The sequence below is a fragment of the Macadamia integrifolia genome, chromosome 14 (assembly GCF_013358625.1).
Source record: "Macadamia integrifolia cultivar HAES 741 chromosome 14, SCU_Mint_v3, whole genome shotgun sequence".
Lineage (NCBI taxonomy): Eukaryota > Viridiplantae > Streptophyta > Magnoliopsida > Proteales > Proteaceae > Macadamia > Macadamia integrifolia.
The window spans coordinates 9,469,152-9,485,773 of NC_056570.1; the positions used below are offsets into that span (position 1 = coordinate 9,469,152).

The window sequence follows — 16,622 nt, forward strand, 5'->3', positions numbered from 1 at the left end:
AGACGGTAGTGGCCGGAGGGATAACCGTCGGAGAGATAGCGGAGGTCGCTATGAGAGAAGGGGGCTCGCCCATAGAGGCAATCAGGAATGGCGAAGGGACCAGACACTTGAAGAAGCTGAGCGTCACCCCTGAATGAGAATAAGAGCCCAACTAGAGTTATAGCGACCATCTATGGAGGCCCAGCCGCTGGAGAGAGTTCAGTCTCTGCCAGGAAAGCGAAGGCCTACGTGAGAAGCGTACATATGGTAGAATGGCCGAATAAGAAGGCGAAGACGGGGACGATTATCTCCTTCTCGGATGATGATCTGGAAGGGGTACAAACTCCGCATGACGATGCCTTGGTTATCACCATGACCATAGCGGATTGCAAAGTGAAGAGGATCTTGGTGGATAATGGCAGTTCAGCTGATATCCTGTTCCTTGAAGCTTTCTGGAAGATGGGCCTAGACGAGGGAAAGTTAAAGAAGGTCGAACACCCAATGCAGGGATTCTCCGGTGTCCCAGTGAAGGTAGAAGGGTCGATTGAGTTGTCGGTAAGAGCTGGCACCGGAGATCGCCAAGCGACGGTCATGATTAACTTCTTAGTGGTGGGCATTACATCGGCATACAATGTCATACTAGGAAGGGTCGGATTGAACCTACTAAAGGCTGTCGTCTCCACTCCCCATCTCAAGACGAAATTCCCAACCAAGAATGGTGTCAGGGAGTGTCGGGGCGATCAGGAGGCATCCCAAAGGTGTTACGCCACTACCTTATGGGGAAAAGAAAAGGCGGGCGAGGCACTCCCAATAGAGGATCTGCGCGATGATGCCAGTTATCAACGGGGGGAGTGGGCCGAAGATTTGGTGCAAGTGGAAGCCGAAGAGGGAGATGACGATCGGTAATTTCAGATTGGGGCTACCATGCCAAGGTTGCAGCGAGAAAGACTCGTCTCATGCCTACGGAACAACGCTGACGTCTTCGCCTGGTCGGCTTCGGATATGACTGGGATAGATCGAGAGATGATAGAATATCATATGAATGTTAGCCCAATGAAGAAGTCGGTGCAACAGAAGAAGAGGACTTTTGCTCCCGAAAGGTAGCAGAAAATAGAAGAGGAAGTGGAGAAGCTGCTGAAGGCCCAATTCATCCGCGAGATCCAATACCCGGAGTGGATATCCAACGTGGTAATGGTCCCGAAGGCAAACGGGAAGTGGAGGATCTGCATCGACTTCACCGACCTGAATAAGGCCTGCCCGAAGGACGCATACCCCTTTTCGAAGATAGACCTCCTCATCGATGCCACAGCGGGATACGAGGCGCTGAGTTTCATGGATGCATACTCGTGGTACAATCAAATCAAAATGTCTGAGGCCGATGTCCCGAAAACATCCTTCATAAGCGAGGGTGGGCTGTACTGCTATGAGGTCATGCCTTTCGGGCTAAAAAACGCAGGGGCCACCTACCAAAGGTTGGTGAATAAAATTTTCAAAGGGATGATCGGCAAAACCATGGAGGTATATGTGGACGATATGCTCGTAAAAATCTTAAAGGCGGAAAGACACATCCAAGACTTGGAAGAGGCATTCCAGGTGCTAAGATGGTATGGCATGAAGCTGAACCCAGCAAAATGCGCATTCGGGGTAGCCTCGGGAAAGTTCCTCGACTTCATCGTCTCGGAGAGAGGAATTGAAGCCAACCCAGTCAAAATACAAGCCATTCAGGACATGAGGTCACCCCAGAACGTGAAGCAAGTCCAGGAGCTAACAGGTCGGGTCGCCGCCCTCAGGCGATTCATGTCTTGGTCTACAGATAGATGCCTCCCCTTCTTCAAAGCGCTAAAAGGGACCAAAAAGTTCTAGTGGATAGAGGAGTGCGAAAAGTCTTTTGAACAATTGAAGGAGTACTTGGTCGCACCCCCACTGTTGACGAAGCCGAACACCGGGGATACCTTGCAGTTATACCTTGCTATATCGGCAGTGGCGGTAAGCGCCGTACTGACGAAGGAAGAAGGAAGGCAACAATGGGCAATATACTATGTTAGCCGAACCCTTCTAGATGCCGAAACAAGATACAGAAAGGCAGAAAAAGTGGTGTATGCCCTCGTGACAGCGGCAAGAAAGCTGAGACCATATTTTCAATCACATACGGTATGCATACTCACTGACCAGCCCCTGAAGAAGATACTGCAGCGGCCGGATATGTCCGGTCGCCTGGTAAACTGGGCCATAGAGTTGGGAGAATTCGACATTCAGTACAAACCAAGAACCGCAATTAAAGCACAGGCCCTCGCAGACTTCATAGCGGAGACGACACTCCCCGATGACCCACAGGAATTTACCGAGGACCGAGGAGAAGAGGCTTGGACATTGTACGTGGATGGGGCTTCCAACAGCGAAGGCAGCGGCGTAGGAATCGTGTTGGTCAGCCTCGAGGGTTTCAAAATAGAATACACCCTACGGTTCTACTTTGACGCCTCCAACAACGAAGCAGAATACGAAGCGTTAATAGTCAGAATTAATCTGGCTCGGGATTTGATGGTAAAGGAGTTGGTAGTACATAGCGACTCCCAGCTCGTGGTACGACAGGTGAATGGAGACTATGAGGCCAAAGAGCAAAGGATGGCCGAATACTTGAACACGGTGCAAGACAGGGTAGCGGCTTTCAAGGTATTTGAGGTAAGGCAGGTGTCACGAGAAGAGAATGCTAGTGCAGACGTACTGTCACAACTGGCCACCTCCGACTTCGTAGATCCTAGACGATTGGTGTATTTCGAAGTGCTATCACAGCCAAGCATTGAAAAACCCTGAGAGGTATTACCCGTAGGTGAAAACGGCCAAAGCTGGATGAATGCCATAACAGAATACCTCAAAGAAGGAAAGCTCCCGGAGAAGAGGGACGAGGCAAGAAAAATAAGAATGAGGTCGGGGTGCTTCTTCCTGAAGGATGAGACACTATATAAGATAGGGTTCACCTTGCCATACCTCAAGTGCCTGGATTCCACCGACGGTGAGTACGCACTCCGGGAGGTGCATGAAGGAATATGCGGCCAACACCTAGGAGCGCGGGCCTTGGCACATAAAGTACTAAGGCAGGGCCTATACTGGCCAACAATGAGGAAGGACGCAGAATCACTAGTCAGGAAGTGCGTCAAGTGCCAGATGTTTGCCCCCGTGCCTAGACTACACTCTACCGAGCTCTCATCCTTATCGAGCCCAGTACCATTCGCCATGTGGGGAATCGACATCCTAGGCCCATTCCCCCTGGCCACGAGACAAAGGAAGTTTGCCATGGTGGCAGTCGACTACTTCACGAAGTGGGCAGAAGCCAAAGCCCTAGCGACGATAACCGAAAAGAATATAAGGGACTTCTTCCAGAGGGCGGTAGTCTATAGATTTGTAATCCCCCAAGTTGAGGTGACGGACAATGGAACTCAGTTTTCCAATCCAACCTTCGACTCGTTCTGTGAGGCCCTCGGCATCGACCATAGAAAAACCTCCATCGGGTATCCACCGACCAACGGGCAAACAGAGGTAACCAACCGTACACTACATCAAGGAATAAAAAAGAGACTAGACGACGCCAAAGGACTATGGGCAGACGAGTTGCACCACATCCTCTGGGCTTACCGCACTACTGAGAGATTAGCCACCGAAGAAACACCCTTCATGTTAACATACGGCACTGAAGCTGTACTTCCAGTGGAGATAGGGGCCATTACCCATCGAATTCAGTACTACAATGAAGACGAAAACAATGGAGGGCTCCGAGCGAATCTAGACCTCTTGGCAGAAACCAGAGACACTTCGCAAGAAAGGATCGCCGCTTACCAACAGAGGATCGCGAGGCACTACAACACCAAAGTTTGAAAGAATGAATTCAGGAAGGGTGACCTCGTCCTTAGAAAGGCAGAAGTATCAGACCCGAGACATCAAGGGAAGCTAGATCCAAATTGGGAAAATTCCAGAACTTAAGAAAATTCCATCAGTAGTGAAGTGGCGAGCACGCACACTTGCTTGTAGTTTTTTGTAATTTCTCCCTTATGCACTTTTAAGTTGTGATTCCTCATCCTAAACTCCGGAAGATTTCATTCATGGATAATATGAAAGCTGGTTTACGGCAATTGAGAGGAATTCTCCAGTTTGATGACCTTTAACTCTACTGAACGGCTACGACCGAAGGTCTTCACCTCGGTCTAGGCCTCAGCCGGCGGAGGCCAAGCCGAGCTTACCAAAGGGCCACACCTCGGTCAAGGCTCGGGCAGAGGTCGAGCCGAGCTAGCCGAAGGTCATCACCTCAGCCAGGGCCTCGGGCAAAGGCCGAGCCGAACTGGCTGACAGTGTTCACCTTGGTCAGGGGGCTCAGGCAGAGAACAAGCTTTGTAGGGCTAGCATCCACTCCTCGATCGAGGCACGGGCAAGGCTGGGCTGACCTGACTGGGGGTCCCACCATCGGCTTGTGACCCGACTCCAGAGCCAAAGGAACTTGACCAAAGGTAATCGACTGTCGGGAGCGATGACTATCCAAGGGTCGGCCCTCGGCTAAGTCTCGGATCCATGCCAGTCTAACAGACCCTTCGGCTAGAGCCGAGGGAGAACACTTGGTGAAAATTGCTTGATGTTCGTAGGGTCGGCCCTCGGCTTTGTCTCGGATCCATGCATCTAACAGACTCTTCGACTAGGGCCGAGGGACACTTAGTGAAAACCACAGTACTTGCTCCAGGTCTCCCCAGTCCAGTCCTCGGACTCAGGAAACCTATTCGATAAACCGAGGGGAGAGGACCGAGCCGTGCTCAAGTAGGAAGGCGGACCCTAAGGCAGGCAACGAGGGGTTTCCGCCTCTTTGCACCTAGCTACAGACTAAAGACTACCTTATTCAGAGGGACACAGAAGGCGAGAAAAATGAAAGATGGGGGTAAAAAAACTTCATTCATTCATAAAGCCCGAAAGGCTGATTACATAAGGCCCGAAGGCCAAGATTACAAGAAGCCCGCAGGCTGATAATAACAAAAAGAAAGGGGGTTGTCTGAGCTGAGACCCGGGGTGACCTCAAGGGGCGTCCGTCGGGTTCGCGGTCTCTTCTTCGGCTTGGAGGGTCTCCTGATCCGAACCACCGTGGCCGGGAGTCAGAGGGACCTCTCATTGCAACTGAACCTCACCCTCCTCTCTGCAGCCTCAGCCATCGACATCGGCAACCTTGGTGGCTGATGGGGCCACCTCCACGTCGTCGTCCTCGAAGATGAGCCCGCTGTCCTCAAAGGAGACCCTGGGGTAACGCTCGAGGACCCAGTCTCGGACCTCAGTAGCGCCCATCGTGAACCCCGGGGCGATGGCACGCTTTATCTCCTCCTTGAAGTCCTCGGAGGACCAATACTCCTCGACCCCTGGGGCCTTAGCTTCCTGAATTCGAGCCTTCATCTGCGACTTCAGCTTCGTGAGCTTCCGATCGCACTCTCGGTGCGTGAAGACGAGGTCCTTCTCCAAGTGCTCCACCTTCTCGAGGAGGATCGAGCGCTCGTTCTCCAGGGCGGCCTTCTCTCTCTTGACGACCTCAAGGTCTCAGCACATAGCCTCAGCTCGAGCCGCTAGTTGACCCATCTGATTTTGTGCCTAGATGAAACACCGAAGGTCAGAATGCTAAGACCAAAAAAAAAGAAGAGGGTAGGGGGACCGAAGCTTACCACAGCCATGAAGATGCAAGCCTTCGTGATCATGGTCACCGTCCCTTGCTTTTGTGCCTCGGTGGCATCTCGGGGAAGACTCCCCTTCATCACCAGCTCACGAGCAACTCGCCCGACGGCCAGCGTGTCGTCCTTCTTCACCGACCATTGAGGGACAAACCCCACTTTGACCCTCACGGTCGCCACCCTCGGGCCTCTGGAGGCCGCGGCAGGGGATGGGTCTTGCGCAGGCCCATCACGGCCCGGAACAGCGAGGGCCTGGACCGCCTCGGTGCTCGGTCCCTCGACTTTGGACCTCTTCTTCGGGGTCTAGGAGGATGGCCCCTTCTTCTCCTTCCGCTTCGGCCTCGGCTACTGTTGGGCGTCCCGCGCCTTGGCCTCCTTGATTTGTGCCTGCCTTGCCGCGGCGGCGGCCCTAGCCTCAGCCCTGGTGACTTGCATTGTAAAAAGGAACAAGGGGAGTCAGTACGAAGAACCAACACCCGAAGGAAGCAAACGGAGGCTAGACTAACTCACCCGGGCTAAGCCCGAATCTGAAGAGTATGGCGTCGGACTTGAGGCAGTCGGCCTCGACTGGAGAACAGTCTTCTTTTCGCCTCGCCATCACCAACGACTCCGCTTCTGCCCCTCTAAGGTCCGGGATATCCCAAACCGTGCCGAAGGGCACCCCCTCGGACGTCCTCACAAAGAAAAACTTCTCCTTCTACCAGTGGATGGAAGTCGGGTAACCCTTAAGAAGTCGAAGGTCCTTTCGGGGGCAAAAGTAATACCAACCCGAAAGCCCCTTGCAGGCCTGAAGGAGAAAATAGTTAATAAAGAGGGGCAGGGAGAGGGGCCTCTGGTGCCTTACGAAGAAGACGACGAAGCTGAGCACTTGTCGCCACCCGTTCGGCGTTAGCTGGGTCGGGCATACCCCATAGTGCCGAAACACTCGGGTGAAGAAGGGGTGGAGAGGCAGCCGAAGGCCGACCTTAAACGCCTCCTTGTACAAGCACAGCTCCTCGGAGTTTCGATAGCTGGCTCGGTCGGATGGTCTGGGCAGTTGGAGCTCGAAAGCGTCTGAGACACCGAAGGAGGCCCTCAGCTCCTCCAGTTCTGCTCGTCCATCGTGGATACGATGCTGAGAGCCTCCACTTCTAAGGGCTCCTGGGTCTGAGCTCAGGAATCGAGCACCCTCTCCCTGAATCTTGCACCGTTGGAGCCACCCTCGGACCCAGACGGTAAGGCCGAGGACGATGAGTCGTGGGAAGAGGGAGAGTCAGTGGAATCCGAGGACATCCCTCGGACCTCCCCTGGACTCCTATGCCTACGTTTTGGCCTCGTCCTCTCAGAGGACGATGGGCTGTAGCCCGACGAGGAAGACATCACTTACTTTTTGGGTGTCACTAAACTAGGGGAGTCAAGACGAAGACGAGATCTTCGAAAAGAACACCGAGGCCGAAGGTAAGCTCTCCAAAGGGAAAAGAAAAGTGCCCCACAAATGGTCCCCCACACTATATAGATGGGGAGAAAGACGGTACGACTACCCGAGCATTAATGGCGTCGCCACGTCAGAGTACGAAGCCTCGAGGTTTGCGCCCGAACGGACCTGACAGAGGGTCCCCCTCTCGGTTGGGAGTTCGGCCAAAGCCGAACGGACCTGACCGAGGGTCCTCCCCTCGGATTGGGAGTTAGGCCAAAGCCGAACGGACCTGACCGAGGGTCCTCCCCTGGGTTGGGAGTTCGGCCAAAGCTGAACAGACCTGACCGAGGGTCCCCCCTCTCGGTTGGGAGTTCGGCCAAAGCCAAACGGACCTGACCGAGGGTTCCCCCCCTCGGTTGGGAGTTCGGCCAAAGCCGAACGGACCTGACCGAGGGTCCCCCCTCTTGGTTGGGAGTTCGGCCAAAGCCGAATGGACCCGACCGAGGGTTCTCCCCTCGGATTGGGAGTTCGGCCAAAGCCGAACGGACCTGACTGAGGGTCCCCCTCTCGGTTGGGAGTTCGTCCAAAGCCGAACGGACTTGACTGAGGGTCCCCACCTCGGATTGGGAGTTCGGCCAAAGCCGAACGAACCCGACCGAGGGTCCTCACCTCGGATTGGGAGTTCGGCCAAAGCCGAATGGACCTGACCGAGGGTCCTCACCTCGGTAGGGGGCTCAGAGTAAGACCGAGCCGAGCCGACCGAAGGTCTTTACCTCGGCTGACCGTAGGCCTCGGTCGCCAGCAAGGCTAAGGCCGAAAGAAAAAAAAAAAAAAAAAAAGCGCCTGAGACAGCCACAGGAACAACGATGATTGCGAAAAAGTTGGTTACTCCCACAGGAAGAGACTCCTAGTGGGAGTAAGGGGGCTCCTGATACAGCCAAATTGATCTCTCGGCGGGGAAAGGACAAGTGTCGCCCCCGAAACACGTGTCGTCCACCAGATATGGATTCCAAGGACTCAATCACACTCGATCACGTCGTTTGCATGAGGGGAATATTCCCCACAAGAAGGACGTCCGTATGGGAGAAGGACAGAGGAAAAGACAAGAAAAAACCCTAGACTCGAGGAACCATATAAGGGGGCCGAGAGGAAGGAAGAAGGTAAGCATTTAGACCCTCATCATTACTCCCTTACTGAAAACTGTGCGGCCGACCCTAACTTGAGCGTCGGAGGACTAACCCCAGACAAGGCTCCGAGCTTCTGCCGTCTGTGCTTGTGCAGGACCAACTCGCGAGGTCTTTTGGCAGCAACAGATAGGACTGTAAGGAAGAGGATAAAGGTGTCCTAGCCTAACTGAAGGAAATAATTTCCTGGTTAGATCAAGTCATTTGACCATGAGAAGAAGCTCCACAACATTTTCTATGATGACGTTGACAAGGAGCACTAGAATTTGATGAGAGAGCAGGTTGAGCTTGAAATTTTACTAAGTTGAGGCATTAACCACATTCTCTAGATCAGAGCCTTTATCCTAAGATTCCAGGTGATGTAGGAGAATGTTGTCCAAGGGACAAAGAAGGGAGTGTTTTTTCGGATGAATGATCAGAGCCTTATCCTAAACCCTAATATATTCAACAAAGCCCAAGTTTTCTTCCACCACCCTCAAAAAGAAAGAAAGAGAGAAAACCCCTAATATATTCAACAAAGCCCAAGTTTTCTTTCACCCAAAAAAAAAAAAAAAAAAAAAAAAAAAAAGGAAAGAAAGAAAGAGAGAAAACTCTCCAACAAAACAACAGCCTATGCCTACAATTGAATCAAGCTATAGGAAAATCCGAAGAGATTATATAAGGAAAGTGAGAGCGCAATAACTGCTAGGCACCAATGCCAACTTCGAGAAGACAAAAAAATACCCACCCACTCACTTGGGCTAGTCCTAATCCTGGTCCTACAAACTTATGATGTAGGAAGTTCAATGAAGAAGGTTGTGGAATATAGTAACATGATACAGGATGATACCATGTCTGCAGATGTGCAGGTTGATAAGACTTTTTGAAGAAGGTGAGAGAGAAAATTGCTGAAACAAAAAACTTTGGAAAAGCAAGAGGGTTCTAAACCAGTGAAAAGGCATGCTACCATGAAGACAGAACCCTCAAACGCTGAAAAAGGGTAAAGGAGTCCAAATCCTTGGAAGAATAAAACAATGAGGAAGCAAATCTAACATTGGATACTGATGACAAACTCGATGAAATAATTGAGCAGGGTCATCAGGGTTCAGTCTTTTAAGAACATTACAATCCGGAGAAAAAAACAGAAAAGGCGGGTCCCACACACTAAGGTATTGTCCACCTTGACAGGCAGGTGAACGACCGACTTTAAAACCCATCTTGAAGTATTAAGGAACCCCATAGTTATTCCACAGCTTTAGCGGTCTTCATTGGGTATCTTTTGTGAGCATTCTAACCTGGGTGAAGGGGCTTTCCGTACAGTCATGAGATTAGGTTCCGGATCAAGGTTAGACCTCGAACAGGAACATGGGAACTCTTTCTTCTTTAGACACTGAAGATGCAGGTAGATCATTGAACTTCAAAGTCATAGGAGATGGCAATCTATGCTTTAGGAACGAAGAGAGTGGACGAGAATTCCAATGAGTAGTAATTGTGGGCAGTTGAAGGTTGAGCTCAGAATCAGAATCATCAGAACTGTTGCTCGAGAAGAGCTCTTCCAGCTCACCCTTCATGTTAGGTAGCTTTGGTCCGCTGGTTGGCGACCATTGGCATCAACACAGTTGGGGATCAGCTCCCGCCATTAAAAGTAGCTTCACAATATCAACACCATTTACAGATCTACAAGAAGCAGCACAGTGGAGTGGAATAACAGGGGATGGGGCGGGGCTGGGTTGCAGGGAAGAGAGGGAAGAGAAGCAAAGGGTGGGTTGCAGGGCTGAGCAGGGAAGCAGGGGCAGGTGTGGTGCTGGATTACACGGAAGAGAGGGAAGCAGGGAGGTGTTCACAGAAGGGAGGGTGAAGACGGGTAAAAAATGTCAAAAAATATATGAGAGTATGATATTCTATAAAGATGGATTAACCTTTGAAATACCAAAGGAAAAAAAAATTTATTTACCTCCCTTCCCCATCTCTCAATACCAGGCATTTTAAATTTGGATTTTCTTTTCCTATCCTACCGATTCTGATCCAAGATTGGTCTCAAAAACCCTATAATCATTACCCATGGCATTGTAAACAAAAAACAGCTAATAGCAAATGCATAGAAGACTGGCATATATGAAGAGTAAATTAACATATAACCTGTATTTTGTTCTTCTTACCAAAAAAAAAACACATTTATTTTGTTCTAGATTTCCATGGAATGGATGTAAATATGAGAAAAACAAACAAACAGGTAGAAGTAACTAGCTGGTCATATGAAAAGGAGGGCAAAAAAAACCAGTTGCCATAACAAGATGATATTCCTTAGTTCAAGATTCTTCCCCCCAAAATAAAATTTAAGAATAAATATGGGGAGGATCATTACATGTACTCATGGTCTCAAGATTGAGAATCAAGTAGGTGATTAAGTCAATTCCGATTGGAAAATAACGTGATCAATCTTGATTCCTATCGATGTGACTCAATCAATTCATGCCAGGAAATCATAGGATCTCAGTTTTTTCACATTTGAGGGTTGATTCTAGAGTTATTGAGACTGATTCAACTAATTCTAGCTGATTTAGGGCACAAAAAAATAGTTGTCATAACAGGATGATAATCCCTACCTCAAGATTCACCCCCAATCCAAATTTAAGACTAAATATGGGGAGGATCATTACATGTACCCATGGTCTCAAAATTGAGAATCAGGTCAGTGAATCGGTCAATTCGGATTGGACATGACCATGATCAATCCTTATTCATATTGATTTGACTCAATCAATTCATGCCAAGAAACCCTATAATCTCAGTTTTTTTTTTTCATACCTAAGGGTTGATTCTAGAGTTCTTGAGGTTGATTCCAACCAATACATACCTGATCCAAATCAGATTAAAATCAACAGAGACAGATTTGATCCCAGATTCTATATTTTGAGACACTATCTCTGGATCATGCATGTACTAAGACAAGTATAATGTGAAAAGATTTACAAAATAAAGAACAATGTAAAGTAATTTAAAATCAATTCACTAGAATGTTCAAAAATGCATAATAAATTCATGTTTGATGTAAATTTGTGCATGAAAATTGATAAATCTCAAAACCAAGGAAAACCTTATCTTGCAGTATCACATGTTCGGTCAAAATCCAAGGTTTGGATTGCGGAAAGAGAACTATTTGCGTTTATCGCCTCCAACGAAAAATAATTCTTTAGTTGCATGCGATTCTCCATTGTAGAATTAAAACACTTCGATGGATACTCTAGATTGAAAAATATTTGTGGCTGGTAATTAGGGTTTTGGTGAGGAACAAGACGAATATTTATAAGGGAAAGAAGTTTCTAGAATTAACAAATGCATCACATGCATTTACCAAAATTCATAGTACACTACCACTTGACATCCTAACCATTTATCGAAATTTCTAAAATAACAAAAATTATTACTTGCATTTACCAAAGTAGCGCATCACTGCTGCTAAGACACTACCCTGATTGCATTGATCGTGCCACAGGCTCTTAGCTACCTGAGTAGTAAGGGATACCCCTCACTCACTCCTTTTACATCGACTTTGTATTTATATATATATATATATATATATACTTTCAGTCCACTCGTTGTCGTCTTCTGTATGCTTTAGTACATGAACATCTATCTCTTTGTGCATCATTTTTAGTGCATTACCTTGCTTTTAACTGTTGTGCCTGGTTATCAAATTGCGTTTGCCTTGTGTGCTAGCATGTAGTGTAAACCTTGTGCTTCTCTTTGTGTAGAACAAAGATGGAATATATGAAGTTTAACTTCAATCGATTGAGGATTGATAGCGAGAAATTGAAAATTGATAGGAGAGAGATCCCGCAATGTGACTGCTTCAGATATCTGGGCTCTACGTTAAACAAAGAAGGTGAGATTGATGATGATATTTCCCACAGAATTAAAGTAGGATGGATGAAATGGAGTGGGGCATCTAGAGTGTTATATGATCGACGTATTCCTCTAAAGCTTAAGGAAAAATTCTACAGGACTGCCATAAGACCTGTTATAATGAATGGTGCAGAATGTTGGGCAGTCAAAAATCGTAACATAGATAAGTTGAGTGTGGCTGAGATGAGGATGTTAAGATGGATGTGCGGTAAAACCCAGTGAGATAGAATAAGGAACGATCAAGTTAAAACAGATTTAGGAGTTGCACCAATTTAGGATAAGCTCAGAGAATGTCGATTATGATGGTTTGGGCATGTCCAAAAGAGGCCTTTAGATGCCCCAGTACGAAGAAGTGACCAAATGCAAATGAATGGAGCTAAAAGGGCTAGGGGTAGGCAAAAAATGACCATTGAAGAGGTAGCTAAAAGAGACAAGCAAAAGTTAAGTCTTCACCCTAATATGGCATCTGACAGAGCTGTCTAGAGGGCTAGGATCCGAGTTCCGATTGTTCGTGAGTGGGATGTCCCAATTTTTTTTTTTTTTTTGTGCTTTGCAGATCCTTGTAGCCGACCCCATTTAGTTGGGATAAGACTAAGCTTTGTTGTTGTTTGTTGTTGTTACCAAAATACCCTTATAGTACACTACCACTTGACACTCGTTATTTATCACAATATATAAGTGAAAGAAGTTTCTAGAATCAGCAAATGTATCACATGCTTTACCAAAATACCCTTATTTATTTTATAAAGGCAAAAATACCCTTATAATTCTGTACCAGTTAACCCCCTAACCATTTATCGAATAACCATCAGTATTAATAGCTAGTAAGAATAGCTAGATTCCTTAATCCCCTAATCCAAATCTAGACTCCGATAATTTGGTCATTTTTGTAAGAGAAGTTGAATTCATTTTTTTCATGTATTTTATTATGGGAAAAATAATACGGCCGCACTACATCCCCCTACTCCCTCTCACACGGGGCATTGAAATGTCCACACTACCCCTTCCCTTGGTTGTCCACACACTTCTGAGGGTTCAACCTCAGCTGATACTTCTTGATTCTTTCAAAGGATCACCTTAATGCAGGAATATGCCTCTGCCTATCTTTTGACTTCACTATCATGTCATCCACTTAGAATTCCACATCTTTGTTCATCATGTCATGTAATATGGCCGTAGCTGCTCTCTGATAAGTTACCTCGGCATTTTTCAGTCAAAAGGCAACACCTTATAACAATTGGCTCCCCATGGAGTGGTGAAGGATGTCTTCTCCCGATCTTCGAGGTGCATGCTCACTTGGTTGTATTCTGAGAATCCATCCATAAATTATAATAAGGCATGCCCTGCCATTTTGTCAACCAATACATCAATGTGAGGTAATGAGAAGTCATCTTTAGGGCTCACTGATGAGCACATTTATGCATGAAATCTAGTGTAGTAAAACATGCATTTTACATATTTAGAATGGAGCTACCTTGGGTTTTACTCTCTTTTTGCAGGTTTTATATTTTCAAGGCCTTAAGGACTATCGGGTACTATATCTCCAATTTTACAAGTAAAGAGGTCCTATTTCTTTTCATGGTTGCAAAGAGGATGAAATTCTGAGCAAAATGGATGTGTTTAATTGCAAGTACACTCAACTGTACAAGTGATTATTCTTTTCGGGTAAAAAAATAATAATAATAGATCAGAACAGAATCGAGATGCAGAACCAGCCCATCTACAGTTGTCCCAAGGGTATAAGGAATATTCCAAATACCAACAAGGATTGATAGACCACATCCTTAAGTGATTGAAGATTTATTTTTGGTAACAACAGCTACCTAGCGTAGCTGGTGAATTGTGGTATGAAAAATCCCTTGTTTATTAGGAGGTCTCAAGTTCAAACCTCTTAGCTGCCATTTTGTTGAATTTCCCATTAAAATAGAATATTGTTCAAATCCAAGCAAGAAAAATCGCCCAAAGGGGGTTTCTTGTGCAAGAAGAGAGAGAAAAATAGAAAAAGGGAAGAAAAAAAATAGGATGAAAAAGGCAAGAAAAATCGTGGGAGATCTCTCTCCACACGTTTTCTCTCTTCTCTCTCCTACACTTCATCAACAAGATAAAAAAAATATTTTTTTTTAGAAGCTAAAATTGTTAGCTTTCCTCACCCATTCTCTATATAATAGAATTAACACAAGGGGAGAAGGCACTTCATTCTTCTTCTAGGGTTTTTTTTCTTAGTTGCACTATCCCTTTCTCTAGCTCTAGTTCTAGGTTTATGCTTTAAACACTTTTGTAAGTTCTTTTTATTCAATTAATGCAAGCACTTTTATTGATTCCGTCTTTTATTTTTATTTTTTAAACAATTGAAGTTGTGGATTTTCAAGTTTTAGTTATAGGTTTAGTTCTATGTGACAAGAACAAGCTATGAAACATGTCTTTCAAGTTCAATTTTTTTCTTCAGATTTGTTTTCTCTCATACTAGAAATTTTAGATTTGGTTTATTCCAGATCTGGTTTTTAGTACTGGTAGTATCTCAAATTGATCAAGTTTTCAGTTTAAGGGATGAAGTTCAAGTAAGTAGGCTCCTTCAGTAGTCTTCTCTCCCCCTCTCTCATTCCCTCTTCTGACTACCCTTTCTTTCTTAATTAGGATTTTAATTTTAGTCATTACATTATTGCTATCCCTTTCCCCCAAGGTTCATGGCTAGTGTATGTTTTGGCTTTGCCCTTCCTAGCCATAGAACCATCATTTTATTGTTTTTATTTTAATTGTCTCCATTTCCCTAAAGCCAAGTAGAGTAACCCTTATAAGAGTGATTCTCTGGTCAAGTAGGGAAGCTCATATTATGATGCATTCTTCGGGCTAAGTAGAGAAACCTACTTGTGAGTCTCTCTCTAGCTTTATCCCATTTCTTTTATTTTATTTTTATTTCAGTATTTTTTTTCCTTCATTGCTTTTTAATTGTGTGGGGTGTTTATTTTCAGCTATTTATTTATTTAATTTTAATTGTGTGGTGTGCGTGTTTAAATTCTTAGATGACGAATGGTTAGGACGTTATTTTAGATACATATGTTTAGGACGATAATTAGAATTAGATCACAATCATTAATTGGTTCACTTTCGCATTATTAAAATAACCAAAAAAATAAAGTGGTTGCTCTCCCTGTGTTTGACCCATAGCTACATTGATCCGTACGCTTGCGATTACATTTTAAAATCTCAAACAAGTTTTTGGCGCCATTACTAGGGAGACAGTTCCATATTATTTTTCACTTTCTTTTGGTAAATTAGAGGGCTTTGTTTGCTTTGTTTTGTTTTTTCTTTTTTTTTTTTTATTGAATTCTTGAGAAGAACAACTTGCAATAATAGTTGTATCGGTGGAGGTCGCCATGCCTCACAGTATGATAAAGACAGGTTTTGCCTTATAGTAGTACCTCAGGAATTGACCTGAGCAACCCCGGATCCCTGCTGGTAAGCTCCCAAAAATCCAAAAAATAAATCAAAAAAATCATAAAAAAAAAGTTTTGCTATCTATTTTTTGTGCTTGTCTTGCTCTAGTTGTGTGTAGTTTTCTATTGCATGAGTGTTAGGTAGGTACATAATATTAAGAATTGGTTAGAAAGAAAAGATCCAACAAGTAGTGACCCTATACATTTGCTCTCTTTAAAACCTTTCAATATGGGAGACCAACATCAAAACCCTTTACCTAAATCTCTAAAAGATAGGTTCTACCCTGCTAGAACAGCCCAATCTTCCTACATAGTTCTACCACAAGCCTAAGGTAATAATTTTGAACTCAAATCTCAATACATCGTTATGTTGCCCCACTTCCATAAGTTGACCTCTGAGGATGCATACCTATTTCGAAGGGAATTTGAAGAGGTATGTGTTCTAATTAAGATCCAACAGTTTTCTGATGATGCTGTTAAGCTTAGGTTTATCACTTTTGCATTAAAAGACTAAGATAAGAAGTGGTTGTATGGGTTACCCATAAATTCCATAACCTCATGGGAACAGTTCACAGTTATTTTCCTTAAGAAGTTTTTCCCAACTCACAAGACCAATAAGCTTAGAAGTGATATCCTTCAGTTTAAGCAAAAGCCTAGTGAGTCATTTTCCAAACTTATGGAGAGATTCAAGGATCTACTCCAAGAATGCCCTCATCATGGCCTAGACTTATGGCATTTATGTCAAATAATTTATGAGGGTATTGATTACCCAACTAAACAAATGATAGAGTCTATGTGCCCTGAGGGATTCACATCCTTTACAGATGAAGGAAAGGCATGGGAGTTCTTACTTGACTTAGCTGACAAAACCCGTGAGTGGGAATCAACGCAAGAGAGTGAAAAAATCATAGGAGGAAAATGATATTTTGTGGATGGGATAGTAGCCAAGGAAGCCCATTTGGATAGCCTAATCAAGAGGATTGAGGCTATTGTTCATAGAGAGCCATCATCAGTCAATTTGGTTAAAATTTGTGCTTGGTGCTAGTCCCCTGGACAT

The 16,622-nt window shown here is 45.5% G+C and overlaps 1 non-coding gene across 1 annotated transcript; it reads right to left on the reverse strand.

Moving 5' to 3' along the window:
* Window positions 1-16,181: 16,181 nt before the first annotated feature.
* Window positions 16,182-16,288, reverse strand: LOC122062262. The gene has a single exon (XR_006134884.1). It is a non-coding gene; the product is annotated as a small nucleolar RNA R71 (small nucleolar RNA).
* Window positions 16,289-16,622: the final 334 nt, after the last annotated feature.